The sequence below is a fragment of the Capricornis sumatraensis genome, chromosome 15 (assembly GCF_032405125.1).
Source record: "Capricornis sumatraensis isolate serow.1 chromosome 15, serow.2, whole genome shotgun sequence".
Lineage (NCBI taxonomy): Eukaryota > Metazoa > Chordata > Mammalia > Artiodactyla > Bovidae > Capricornis > Capricornis sumatraensis.
Window position 1 is genome coordinate 41,940,558 of NC_091083.1, and position 13,950 is coordinate 41,954,507.

The following is a 13,950-nucleotide window of genomic DNA, read 5'->3' on the forward strand; positions in this document are numbered from 1 at the left end:
TCTGACCCAGAGCAGCCTGTCAGTAGAATGGCTGCCCCAGGGAGTCTGCCTAACAGGACAGGTCCTAGATGTCATTTGGAGCCTTCTAGCCCATAGTGTGGAGAAGTCGATGGCACCCCACTCCAGTATTCTTGCCTGGAAAATTCCATGGATGGAGGAGCCTGGTGGGGTGCAGTCCATGGGGTCTCGAAGAGTCGGACACGACTGAGGGACTTCACTTTCACTTTTCACTTTCCTGCATTGGAGAAGGAAATGGCAACCCACTGCAGTGTTCTTGCCTGGAGAATCCCAGGGACAGGGGGAGCCAGGTGGGCTGCCGTCTCTGGGGTCGCACAGAGTTGGACACGACTGAAGAGACTTAGCAGCAGCTGCAGCAGCCCATGGTGAGGAGTTTGGACGGGACGCAGTGGAGGGACCAAACAGAGGTTCAGCCTCCTTTCTGGTAGGGTTAGATCGAGGGGAGGGGGCCAGGAAGAGAGGGGTCAGCTTCGTGCTGCCTCCTGTGGGCAGGTGAGCGCCAGGACTCACAGGGAAGTGCAGGGATGGAGGGGGGGAGATGAGATTCCCCGCAACAACTTAAATTCACTTCTTTTGCTTTGCACCAGCGCCCCACCCAGAGCTCAGGGGTGACTAGGAGAAGCAGGGTGTTGCCCCTGGGTGACATCTTCTCCATTACCTGGTCCCACCTCCATTCCGACAGGGGAATGATTTACCTACACTCATGGTGGCAAATCTGGGACTGGAAAACAAGTTTTAAGTTTTGATTGATTGATGATTGATTGGCAGTGCATGACACCACCTCTTTTCAATTTCCCAGGGGGAGCAATGCCTTGCATTCCTGAATTGTTAGTAATACTCACGTGCTCATTCTATCTCTTGCCACCGATACCTGCTCATACACATTATGAACTCCCTTGGCTGCCTGCTAGAAATGTCCCACTGCGACATGATTCCCATCCAGAAATGTTTGAGGCCTCAGCTTTCCAGTGCTCTCAAGGACAAAGCTGTGCTCTCTGCTTCAGTCCTGGGCAGTCTTTTCCCGGCTCCAGGGCGAGGTTGTAGCAGGGCTGATGTGTAATTTGTGGAGGAATTCCAGGTGAGCTGTGGATGGTTGAAGAGAAGGACACTGTCTCTGTCCTATGGGTGGGGAAACTGAGGCAGTGGAGGAGGCTCAGGTATCCAGGACGCCTCATTCTACCCCTCTCTCCCACCACCTCGATTCCTAAGCTACGACCGAGCGAATAGCACCCTCCAGGTTTTAGCCATCAGGTGATGCTGGTAGGCTCATCCTTCGGCATTTAGTTTCTTCACACTGTCCAGGCATTCTGCCATGAAAAGGAGGTCTCTCTTGATCTTCACTGGGGCTCCTCCTCCCCTCCTGCCCGTCACCTTCCTTCTTCCAAAAAGACCCAGTGCACTTGCAAGGACCCTCTGTTAGACCTGCCGAGCTTGTCCCTTCAACTCAGCCTGTCTTTTGGCTCATTGCTGCCATCCCATTCCCACTCACCTCCTAAGGCCAGGATACATCTCGCTTCCGCCCTGAGTATCCTCCCAGCAATTCCAGCACTTGCTGACCTCCTCCATGTATGCAGGTCTGTAGGCTTTATATCCAAGTTAAGAAATCTTTCGTTAACAGAGAATAGACTGACTCAGATGAGTTCAAGTTAAGAAATAACAAAAGAAAGTTTGTATCTTGGAAAGCTAGTCAAGAATACAGCAAGGAATAGACATGAATGGGCTTCAGGTTTGGGTGTGAACTGAGAATGGAGCTGGCAGCTCCTGACTCTCCAGTTCCACCCTCTGCTCCCTCCTTATTTGCTTCTCCCTGTTATTTTCACCCAATCTTTATTTCCCAACCTTCCTCTGAGCAATGCTGTCTCATGGCTTTGATGTGCAAATGGCCCCACACACGGTCCCCTGCCCGAAACTCATGCTCACTGGTGCCTACAGATGACCAGAAGCCTTCCCCTCCATCTCTTAGCTCCAACTCCTGGGAAGAGAAGGCTATGGTTGATTTGGTTCATTCTTTTGAACCAGGACACAGAAACCATAAGTCTGGCCAGCCAGTGGATTATGCTCCCATGGGTCAGGTATCCATTCTCGTTCAATCAAAGGTGGTCCCAGAGGTTAAGGTGATATGGTACAATACCTGTTAATCTGGGGGTCCATGAATGGAGATTAAATGTGGGTGTGCAGGGTTGGGGATAAGTTGGCATCTTTAAGGCGACTTAAGTTCAGTTCCACAGAGTCTAGCACTTAATGGTCCTTGTGATGCTTCAGTGTTTTATTCCTGCCTCCTTTATGAGATGGGCCCTGCTGGTTCATTGGCCAAACAATCCCTGTTCCATTTGACCCAAATTCTCCCAGGTTGTGGAGAGGATCCACAGAACGAATGTCTGTTTTAAATATGAAATGTCAGCCTGAATATCTAATGAAGAGCAATTGATAAATGAATTAAGGCAGTACTGCATAACAGAAAACTGTTCTGCTATTAAAATGCACTTGCAGAAGAATATTTATATGAAAGATGTTTAAGACATAGTTAAATGGAAGCAAATGAATTCCAAACAGTGTAAACATCATGATTCTGTTTGTGAGCATGTGTACATATACACACATTCATCCTTGCACTTGAAAAGATGCTCACCAAAATATCAACAGTAATGCAACCTGGGTGATAAGATTATTGATGATATAAATTTTATCCTATTTGCTTAGTTATATTAACAAAAATTTTTTGCCATAAGCATTTATTACTTTGCAATAAGAGAAAGAAATAAAAAGATAAAAGGAAAGTGTTAGTCACTCAGTTGTGTCTGAATCTTTGTGAGCCCATGGACTATAGTCTGCCAGGCTCCTCTGTCCATGGAATTCTCCAGGCAAGAACACTGGAGTGGGTAGCTGTTCGCTTCTCCAGGGGATCTTCCTGACCCAGGGATCAAAGCTGGGTCTCCTGTACTGCAGGCAGATTCTTTACTGGCTGAGCCACGAGGGAGTGAAATGCAAAGCTATAACCTCCTTAACGAGAGGCTGGTTTTTAGATCCCACTGCAATAAATAGTTTGGAGATCCCTTAAATCATATCTGGAAAGGTTGTCTATGTATCTTTGTCTACATCTGAAAGTGTATGCATGTAAAAATCTGATTATGTGTCTAATTACACTGAATGGCTTTCTCAGGTTGAGCTTCCAAGGAGTCAGTAATTTATCTGGGAGGTGATCCCAGGAAGCACTGATAGGTGAGCAAAGAAGTGAGGGAGAGAACGGGGAGAAGCCACAGCTGGTGTGTTCCTGAGCACCCAAGGGGCCAGCCACTGGAGATCCGAGACGGGGAGAAGCTTGCTCAGAGCTGTCCTTCCTGAGGTGCAGGGGAGCTGGGGCATTCATTGGTCCACTGCTCCTATCTGCTAGCGGGTTAAGATTGCTCCCAGTGAATGTTTCTTCGGGCACTTTCAGCCTCCAGTGCCCAGGCAGAGAGGACTCCAGCAACCAGAAAAGGCTCTTGGTTCAGCATAGCCTCTTAAAATTGGAAGGTGTTAAGTTGACATACACAAGAATGGTAGGATGGGCCGGGTACCAACAGCATCCATGCAATGGCATTCTGTCCCTTTAACAGCTCTGCCCTGCTGGGTCTTTCTTGAATTTCTGTGCTGGTTGGCAGGAGGGAGCAAGAAGGTCAAGATGAAGAAGATCTACAGGGGAAATCCTATGACTGTGCTTATTGCTACCCTGTCCCCCACCAAAGGCCTAACGTTCTTTTTGAAATCTGATCCTCCCTGGTGCTGCTGGGAATATTCAAAACAAAAGTTGTGAAATCCAGGTTTCAACAGGAACCCATTATAGCCAGCGAAATTGAGGAATGCACCAGGAAAACATGATATCAGGACTTGGAGATGCTTATTTATGAGTTTGGCAAAGTCTTTTTTATTTTATTATGATGTTTTTGGACTCTTCTGCATATAAGGCAGATTCCCTCAACCCAAGTCTATTAAATCCCTCGCCGTTCATTTTATGATGTGTTTGAAATACCAAAGGCTGAGTTATTTGTTGATGATTTGTCCTGTTTTTCTACCCCAGCTGGGGATTGTCCTTCCAAAAATAGAGTTGCTAACTTCTTAGAGACCCGTGAGCATACTTGCTGACTACATCTGTGCACCAGGAAGAAGAAATATTTATTTACTGGGCCATGTGAGTAGAGACAGAGTTCTGGGCCTTAGAAACTCTAGGAATAACATGAGCTTGTAGAACTAGAATCACTGTTCATTTTACGGTCTAGGAAACTGAAGTCCAAAGTCACCCAGCAGGTGTGAGGGAGGAATTGGTGTGAAGCTTCCCTGCCTCTTCCTGGGAAGTAGCCTGTGCACCAGGGGCTATTGGCCTCTTGTGCTGGTTGGGTTGGTAAATGACACTGATGCTCTAATTCCATGATTAATCCAAGCTGTCCAACCACTTCCTGGCTTGGACTTTGACGGAATCTCCGTCTCCTTGGCCGCTGAGTACTCTGGCAGTGACGTCACCCTGTGTGGCTTTCCTGAGTATTTTACTTTCTTAGATTCACCTTTCTCTCCTTCAGGAAAAACTGCATGATCACTTAAGGATGTTGCCGATTGACTAGAACAAGTCATCCTGGATTCCTTCTGTAATTTTTTATTAAGATTTTTTTTTTTTTTTGCGTGGACCATTTTTAAAGCCTTTATTGAATTTGTTACAATATTGTTTCTATTTTATGTTTTGATTTTTTTGACCACAAGGCATGTGGGATCTTAGCTCCCTGATCAGGGATTGAACCTGTTCCCCTGCCTTGGGAGGTGAAGTCTTAAGAACTTGTCACCAGGGAAGTCCCCCTTCTGTAATAATCTGGAGTGTTGGGGTTGGGGAGAGAGAGAAAAGAGACAATGGGGACCCTGAGCACTTGCATTCAGACTGGTCTATTTCTTAGCCGGGGTGGGAACAGGGGTCTGCTGCCCCATACCAGGGACTAGGAGCAGAAATCCTCATGGAAGTGGGTGAAGGCAGGGCCAGCAAAGTAGGAGATTCTTAAGACTGTGTGAGTTTAAGACATGAAAACAGCTTCACAGAAAATCAAACCTTGAGCTTATCTGCAGGGCTTTATGGGACCAGACTTGCTCAGGGCTTTTGTTCAGGAACCGAAAAAAGAGTCGGGAGGTTGTCTACTATCTTTTCCTCTCCCTAAGCACACTGAAACTCTTTACTCTGCCAGAGGCATTGTGTATGTGTGAGCGCTCAGTTGTGTTCGCCTCTTTGTGCTTCCATAGGCTGTAGCCCGCCAGGCTCCTCTGTCCATGAAATTCTCCAGGCAAGAATACTGGAGTGGGTTGCCATTTTCTTCTCCAGGGGATCTTTGCAACCCAAGGATCTAACTGCATCTCCTGCATTGGCAGGCAGATTCTTTACCACTGTGCCTCTTGGGAAGACTCCAGAGGCATTAACAAGCCCTATTTTCTTAAAGTTCTGCCAACAAGGGGGCTCACTCAACCACCCCTCCACCACCCAACTTGGTGATCATCAGTAGTAGTTCCCTAACTTAGAATGGCTAACCGTTTACAGTAGACAAACACCAGAGCCTGGTCTCCGTGGGTGCACGGGGAAACCCTCATGATCTGAAATATGTAACAGTCTTCAACTGGCTCCTTCTGCCTCCTTCTGAGAACAGAATTTGTCCGATTAAAGAGGGATGCTACCCACCCCAGGGTGTCCTTCCACCCCACCCCGCTGTGCTGCGTGTGCAGGAAAGTGTCACTTGGAGCTGAGCCTGAGAGATGGTCACCAGGGAAGGCTCAGCCAGGCTGAGCTGGGTTTCCACCAGGCTACGGGATGAATGACAGTGGGCGTGCACACACGTGTGTGTGTGTCTGCATGTATTCACATGTGTGCACATGCTTGTGGCACTTGTTTCCCAAAAGTGTTTGTGTTTCAGTGGAGGCTTGTGCAGAGGCAATGAGAATCTATGTCCCGGGCTGTCTACACTCAGTGCTGGTGTCTGGTGTGGGTGCTTTGTCTTTTGGGTTTGGGGACTTCTTGCTGGGTTTATGTCCCCCTTTCCCCTCTTTCGTCTCCACCTTGTCCCCTTCGTTGCTCCCTAAGGGTTTCAGGTGGGCTTCTGAAAACCTGACTCTGTTCATGGAAAGCAGGACTGTCACCCTCAGACACTTTCCCTTACTCCTTGGAATCCCCGCAGCCTTCAGTGTGGGTGGTGGCGGCCGGTGACGTGGTGGGGACAAACTGCAGCAGATGCTACAGCCAGAGCTTCACCCACAGCCCCCAGGGTCTCTTCACCAATTTCCTGCACATCTAGTGCACATTCACCTTTTAATTTTTCCAAGTCTGTGCCCTTACCAAGTAGCATGCTGAAACATCTGAGGTCTACAGGAGACAGGCCCTCCTTTGCACAGACTCTGGAAGATTTGCTCTGATGGGTAATTAGGAGAGATGCAAGGGTCAATGGACCCCAGAGGAGGCAGATAGGACTTAATGGGCCATGAGCCCAGAAATGAGAAAGATGTGACCCATGGGCCATGGAATTGGTGCAGAGTCTTGGTTACAAACAGAAAGCTCTGCATGCAGTCATGTCCAACTCTTTGCGACCCTGTGGACTGTAGCCCACCAGGCTCCTCTGGCCATGGGATCCTTCAGGCAAGAATACTGGAGTGGGTTACCATTCCTTCCTGCAGGGGATCTTCCCGACCCAGGGATCAAACCTGGGTCTCTTACGTCTCCTGCATTGGCAGGTGGGTTCTTTACCACTAACGCCACCTGGGATGCTGGGCTCACACTGTCCGCATGTTCAGTGGACTGCCGCAGTGGTCCTCCCTTATCCAAGTGGGCTTTGCAGCTTCAGCCTCAGTGAGCTTCTCTCCCCCTGGCAGAGAGAAGCATTCTATTAAGGCTGAGAGAGATTTAGCAACCTGCCCAAGGTCACATAGCTAATAAGTAGCAAAGCCAGAATTGAAACTCAGGTCTGTTTCTCCCCAAAGTTCACACTCTCCCTGACCTGGCATCTTAGATAATAAGTTATGGACAACTTATAATTAGGAAGGAAAAAGGATGGAGCTCAGATCTTTGACTTAGTTTTTTTTTATGTGTAACTAAAAGAAGGCATGCTTGAGGCACAAGTGGCCTGTGTGAAATTCAGATGAACCTGGAGAACAAACTGATGAAACTGGAGCCGCAAAGGGGCAATGTTTCTCAAGGTGGATGAGCAACATGTGGATACAGAGCAGTGACCTGTGAATGCCTCCCGGCACAGGAAGCAGTTGGGAGAAAAAGGGAGGAAAATCATTCAGCTCTACTCTTGTGAAGAATACCTTCCCAAAATATGTGGCTTGGGAAAATGGAACATGGATCAAACAGAAAACTGGGAGCTCAGAATTACTGTGGGGAGACAGTCCTTTTCTGTGCCGCCAAGTGACAAAAAAAAGATACAAGTGAGCGTCAGACTGATTTAATTGTATCCACAGACAGCTGATCTTTAGACACTGGATGCTCCGTGCTTCAGAAACACCTGGAAATTGTTCTTAAACTTTAAGATATTCTCTTCCGCAGACTCTCGGTTACCCCAATGTGGAAGTTAACCATTGTGCAGGGAACACCAACTCCCTGACTACCTGGTACCTGCCTATGACTGGGCTTTGTGCCAATGTCTTGAGGGCAGGTGAAGCGGGGAGCCCCTGAGGAGATGCACACAGGTGAAGACAGCCCAGCTGGTGGATGGCAGACCACCTGGATCAGCTGCACACGCACAGCTCCCTGTCTGGTTGAAGGGTCACTGACTATGTTGGAGGTGAGTGTGCATCTGTGTGGCGTGCTAAGAAATAATATATTTATCAGGATAAAATCATTGTGGGGAATAAATCATTCTTTCCCAGGTAAAATAATCAGGATATTTGGTTCAAGCTTCAGAGTCACTGATGCTTGTGGGAGGGGAATGTTTTGAAAGTAAGAAAAACCAATAAGATTTTTATCTGTACCCCTCTGTGTTATAGCAACCATTCTGCAAAATAGCCAGGTGAGGGGGAGGTGGAGGCGCCCCTCTGGGAAGGAGGCTTTGACTTCCTGCCAAGCAGACTTTTCAGCTTGCAATAGCTCAGTGAATATTGACAGTCAATTTTTTGTTACAGTCACCCTGCATTACCCACCACAGACTCATTAAACTAGAAGATATCTGGTTCACCCTCCTGCCTCTGCTGCTGCTGCTGCTAAGTCACTTCAGTCGTGTCCGACTCTGTCTGACTCCATAGATGGCAGCCCACCAGGCTCCCCTGTCCCTGGGATTCTCCAGGCAAGAACACTGGAGTGGGTTGCCATTTCCTTCTCCAATGCATAAAAGTGAAAAGTGAAAGTGAAGTCACTCAGTCGAGTCCGACCCTTAGTGACCCCATGGACTGCAGCCCACCAGGCTCCTCCGTCCATGGGATTTTCCAGGCAAGAGTACTGGAGTGGGGTGCCATTGCCTTCTCTGCTCCTGCCTCTAGGCAGAGCTTAGTGATTCTTGGCAAAGTTCAGGTCAAGGGGGTCTTCCCAGGTGTCCCATGTTAGGGCTCCAGGAAGAAGCTTAAAGGGGAGCAGCCCAGTGGGCATATAATTGAGGCCAGTCAGGAGGAAATGTGAAACTCATTTCTTGGAGTGCATCATAAGTGTAGCTACATAAAACACTGTGTGAGGCCAAACAGGAACACATGCCAACCTCAGGTGGGGAAAGAAAGTGTGACTTGCTTATTAACAATGAAAGGATCAATCTCCCTAGGAGCACCCCTGCCCCACCCCTCAGGGTAACTGGGAACCAGCCTTGATGATGAACAATAATTCTCCCTTTGGGATTTAGCTGGCCCCTTTCAGAAGGAAATGGCAACCCACTCCAGTATTCTTGCCTGGAGAATTCCATGGACAGAGGAGCCTGGTGGGCCGCAGTCCGTGGGATCACAGAGTCGGACACGACTGAGTGGCATTCATTCATTCATTCCAGTGTATGATAGAGTCTTTCACAGAGCCCCTGCTTTGGGTTCCCTCTATCATACAGCAAATTCCCACTGACTATTTCACATGTGGTAATGTATATGTGTGTCGATGTATAGCAGAAACCATCACAATATTGTAAAGTAATTATCCTCCAATTAAAAATAAAATTAAATTTTTTAAAAGGAGTCCCTTTCAGGTAAATGCTTGGGGCTTTCAAATTCTGCCCCTTCCCCTTCTCTTCCTGGAGATGGCCCCAGGGAAGTGCTTCTCTTGTCTTGGGAATGCAGGGGTGGGGGTTCTTATGTTGCTTGTTCTTGGAGCCCCCCTGTTGGGGGATCTTTTATCAAAGATCAGAATCAAGTGTATACTATAGAAAAGATGTCAGCAAACCAGGCCTGCTAACTCTTGGTATTTGGGGACCATGTCTGCTGGGAAATGTCTGACCAGACCACTTACATTCCCTGTTTGGCAGAGTGTATTCTTTGTGGCAGAGATGCTGGGCCTTGGAAACACAAAGCATGACTTTCTCATCTCTCTTTCTGTGCACTTATATATTCTTCCAGAATCTGTGCCTGGTCTCCAAACAGATCTCCCTGGGGCCTGCAGTAGGCAGAATAATAGCTCCCCAAAGATATCGTTGTCCCTGGAGCCTGTGGGTATTACCTTCAAAGGCAGAAGACATTTTTCAGATGTGATTAGGGTTGAGGACCCTGACATGGGGGAGAGTCTCCTGGATTATCCGAGTGGGTCCGGTTGAATCATGGGAGTCGTGAAAAGCAGGGACCCCTTCCCAGCTGTATTCAGAGAAGTGACATTGCTGGCTTGGAGGCTGGAGGAGGAGAGCCATGAACCAGAGAATGGAGGAGACTTCAGAATCTGGAAAAACGGAAAAAAAGCATTCTGGTATCAGTCTGTTCAGGCTGCCATTACAAAATAGCCTGGGTGGCTTAAGTGACAGAAATTGATTTCTCATAGTTCTGGAGGCTGGAGGTCAAGATCAAGTTCTCTTCCTGGCTTGTGGGTGGTGTCTTTTCTTGATACCTGCACACAGGGTGAGCGATCTCTCTCTCTCTTCCTCTTGTAATAAGGCCACCAATCCCCAGTCCTGTTGGATTAGGACTCCATCCTTATGACCTTGTGTGTGCGTGCTAAGTCGCTTCAGTCATGTCCGACTCTTTGCGACCCTATAGATCATAGCCTGCCTGGCTTCTCTGCCCATGGGATTCTCCAGGCAAGATTACTGGAATGGGCTGCCATGTCCTCCTCCAGGGGATCTTCCCGACCCAGGGATCGAACCCACATCTCCTGTGTCTCCTGCATTGGCAGGTGGGTTCTTTACCACTAGCGCCACCTGGGAAGCCATATGACCTTACGAAAGAAAGGAAGGACTAAGTGGTGTCCGATTCATGTGACCCCATGGACTGTAGCCCTCCAGGCTCCTCTGTCCATGGAATTCTCCAGGCAAGAATATGGGAGTGGGTTGCCATTTCCTTCTCCAGGGGATGAACTTAACTTTAATAACTTACTTAACTTTAATAACTTCCTAAAAGCTTTAGCTCCAAGGACAGTTGCATGAGATGTTAGGGCTTCAACATACAAATTTGGGGTGAACACAATTCAGTCCTTAGCTCTCCCCCTAGAGTCTTCAGAAAGGAATGCAACATTACTCATGCATACATTTTACCCCAGTGAGATCCATGTCAGTATTCTGACCCTCAGAACTAGAAGATGGTAATATTGTGTTATTTAAACACTAAGTCTATGGTCATTTGTGACAGCCACAAAAGACCAGTACATACCCCCTACCCTTCTCTTTGGCATTCTTCCGTCCTTCATGGATGAATTTTGTTTGACGCAGACTAAACTGCTATGTGCCCAGTGGTATTTGACATACTGCATCTCTTGTCCTTCAGCACTACAAGGGCAGGATGAAGGTACCTACTACAGACAAGTACTGCGGGTCCCTGGAGGTCAGGGATTGCATTGATCATGCCTCTGCTGGCCTAGTCCAGTGCCTCAAACATAGTAGATGCTCAATCAGGATTTGTCCAACAAAAAAAGAAACATTGATGTTCAGAGAGGTTATGTAACTTTCTCAGGATCAGGAGATCTGATATGTCCAACCAAATGAAAGTCATGCATTTTCCATCACAAAATGTAAACCCCCCAAATTATAGTCCTTGCCTATCCGTCTGCAATGCCGGAGACCTGGATTTGATCCCTGGGTTAGGAAGATCTGCTGGAGAAGGGAATGGCTACCCACTCCAGTATTCTTACCTGGGGAATTCTATGGACAGAGGAGACTGCGGGCTACAGATCACTGGTTTGCAAAGAGTTGGACACAACTGAAGTGATTTAGCACCGCCCCCCCCACACACACACAAGCCAGAGAACATATATTTATTCACTTCCCACTGTCACAGATCCTTTTCATGCATTTCTTCACTTGGATCTTAGGAAGCAGATATTAATTATATTCATTAGATAGTTGAGAAAAATAAAAGTTCGGAAAGGTTAAGAAACGTTCTCCAAGTTTTGGGAGCGGTAGTTGTGGTAGAAGTGATTTCAAAGCCCAAGTCTGGTAGGTTTTGCAAAATCCATCTTTTCCCCACTACCTTGCACTGTACATGGACTATTTACTTTCATTTGTGTGTTTTCATGAGCTGCCCTATGCAAGCAGAATCTGTTCCATCTGAAGGTTCTAACTGTTCGCTGTGACCATGATCTTTCAAAGGTGGGAAGCATGTCTCCTCCTTTCTTTTTATTCCCAGAGGCAGCTCATTTCAAGTGGCTCATCACATACACACATCCTGGCAGCAGACTTCCTGGGTTTAACCCAGATCTCAGAGGTATGCCTACACTAATTAGAGCTGCTTCAATATTTTAGAACAGCTGGAAGTATTTTATTCTAAAGAGCCACTCAGTCAAGACAGTTTTTGGATGCTTGTCATACAAGACACACCATATGGAGGACAGAACCAAAGCCACCTGGAGGCAGTACCACCTGGTGGTTAGACGCCTGGCCTCTAAAGTCAGGCAGGTCTGGCTCTGGGTCCCTGGACCACATCCCTCACTGGTTGTGGGACTGCGGCAAGTGATCCCATCCCTCTGAACCTTAGTTCCACATCTCTAACTCTAGTTCTTTTTTTTTTTTTTTTCTTTTTGGCCACGCCATGTGGCTTGCAGGATCTTGGTTCACTGACCAGGGACTGAACCTGTGCCCTTGGCAGTGAAAGAGCAGAGTCCTAACCAATGGACCACCAGGAACTTCCCTCTAACACTAGTCTTTATTTCCCAGGTTTTGTTGGGTTTTGCTTTATTTCAATTTCTTTTTGCTCTTTTTGGGTGGTAAAGATTAAGTGAAATAAACCCAAGATGCTATTAACATAGATCCTGGGATGTAGGAAATGCTTATTAAATGTTAGCTGATTTCTGTTAAGTGTTTGTTCTGGCAGCCTTAGCAAATGAATATAGTATCAATCAGCTGTTCTATGGTCTGAGTTCTGGCTGGTCCTCGTCAATCGAGGCACTGGAATTCCTGTGAAGACAGTGGTTGGCTGACTCCTGAGAGCAGCAGATGGAGTATTTAACCATAATCCTCACCTCTGCTTATGCCCTCACCGCAGCTTCATCTTGAGCAGTGTATCCGGTCCTGTCCTTTGACTTGGCCACAGCTGTGGGTCTTACTCTGACTGGCAGAAAGGACGCTGTGCCAGTTTTATGCATAAGAAGCTGTCTGTGTCTCCACTTCCCCTCTTGTACCCCTGCCATTTCTATGACAATGATATGACTCAGCCTCAGAGCCCAGGAGAGGGAGGGAGGTGGCGCAGAGCCTTCCTGGCTGAGAGTAGAGCCATCTGGTCACCCAGCCTACATGCACACACCCCACCAACCTGCGATGTGTCGAGGAGCCCAGATGACACAAGCAGATCTCCTTTCAGATGACTGTCGGCCATATGAGTAACATTTATGGTTAAATGGCACCAAGACTGTATGATTATTACACAGTGTTTCACAGCGACAGCTAACGACGTATACAAGGAACACGTCACCTGGGGTTGTTCCATTAAGATGGAAGCCCAAGAGTCTTTTTTTCCAGTGTTGGGGAGAGTTACTCTTTCTCAAATGGGGTGTATAGCATGGACATTTTTGGCAGCCACCTGGCAACCAGGTTGTAGATGACACTGAGGAATCAGAAGAGAAAAATGAAAGGAATAAGTGTTCTTATCAGTGTTGCTGAGCCAGGAGATGAAACCAAACATAAGTCTTGAATGACCTCTAAAATCTCCAGTTATCCGAGCAAGAAATAATGCTGTTGTTTACTCCCAGGTGGCTTAGATTTTCCACTACTTCAAAAAAACAGACTCAGAACTTCTGGTTTCAGCTCCAACATGTAAAGAGCTTGGCAGTGATCATTCCTGTTCTTACAACAGACAAATTCTGAGCAAACTGAAAATAAACAGATTTCCTCCAACCCATCGAGGATTTGAAATCAGAGGGTAAACCGTCACCTCCAGTCTGAAGAGATGGTAAGTGAATACAGAGTCTGCTTACTTGGAGCAGAAGGTGCTGGAGCCATAGATAGGTAGGAATGCCTACATGAGAGTTTGATGAGTGTAGAATAGTTTGAAAGTGTGAATTCTCTGGAGTCTGAAGTCTTAGGGAGCCCAGTGCTTTTCAGGACCTATTTTCAGGAACCTCACCAGGTTCTTATCATGAAGCTAAGAAAGATCCCCTCAGGGACTTCCCTGATGGTCCAATGGTTAAGACTTTGCCTTCTGATACAGGGTGTACGAGTTCAACCCCTCGTCCAGGATTTAAGATCCCACGTAGGCGCCTCAACCCAAAACATAAAACAGAAGCAATATTGTAACAAATTCAATAAAAACTTTAAGAATGGTCCACATCAACAGAATCTGAAAAAGAAAGAAAGATCCTTTCGTGGGTCTGACAAGAGGAGGGGAAATCATTGTGAG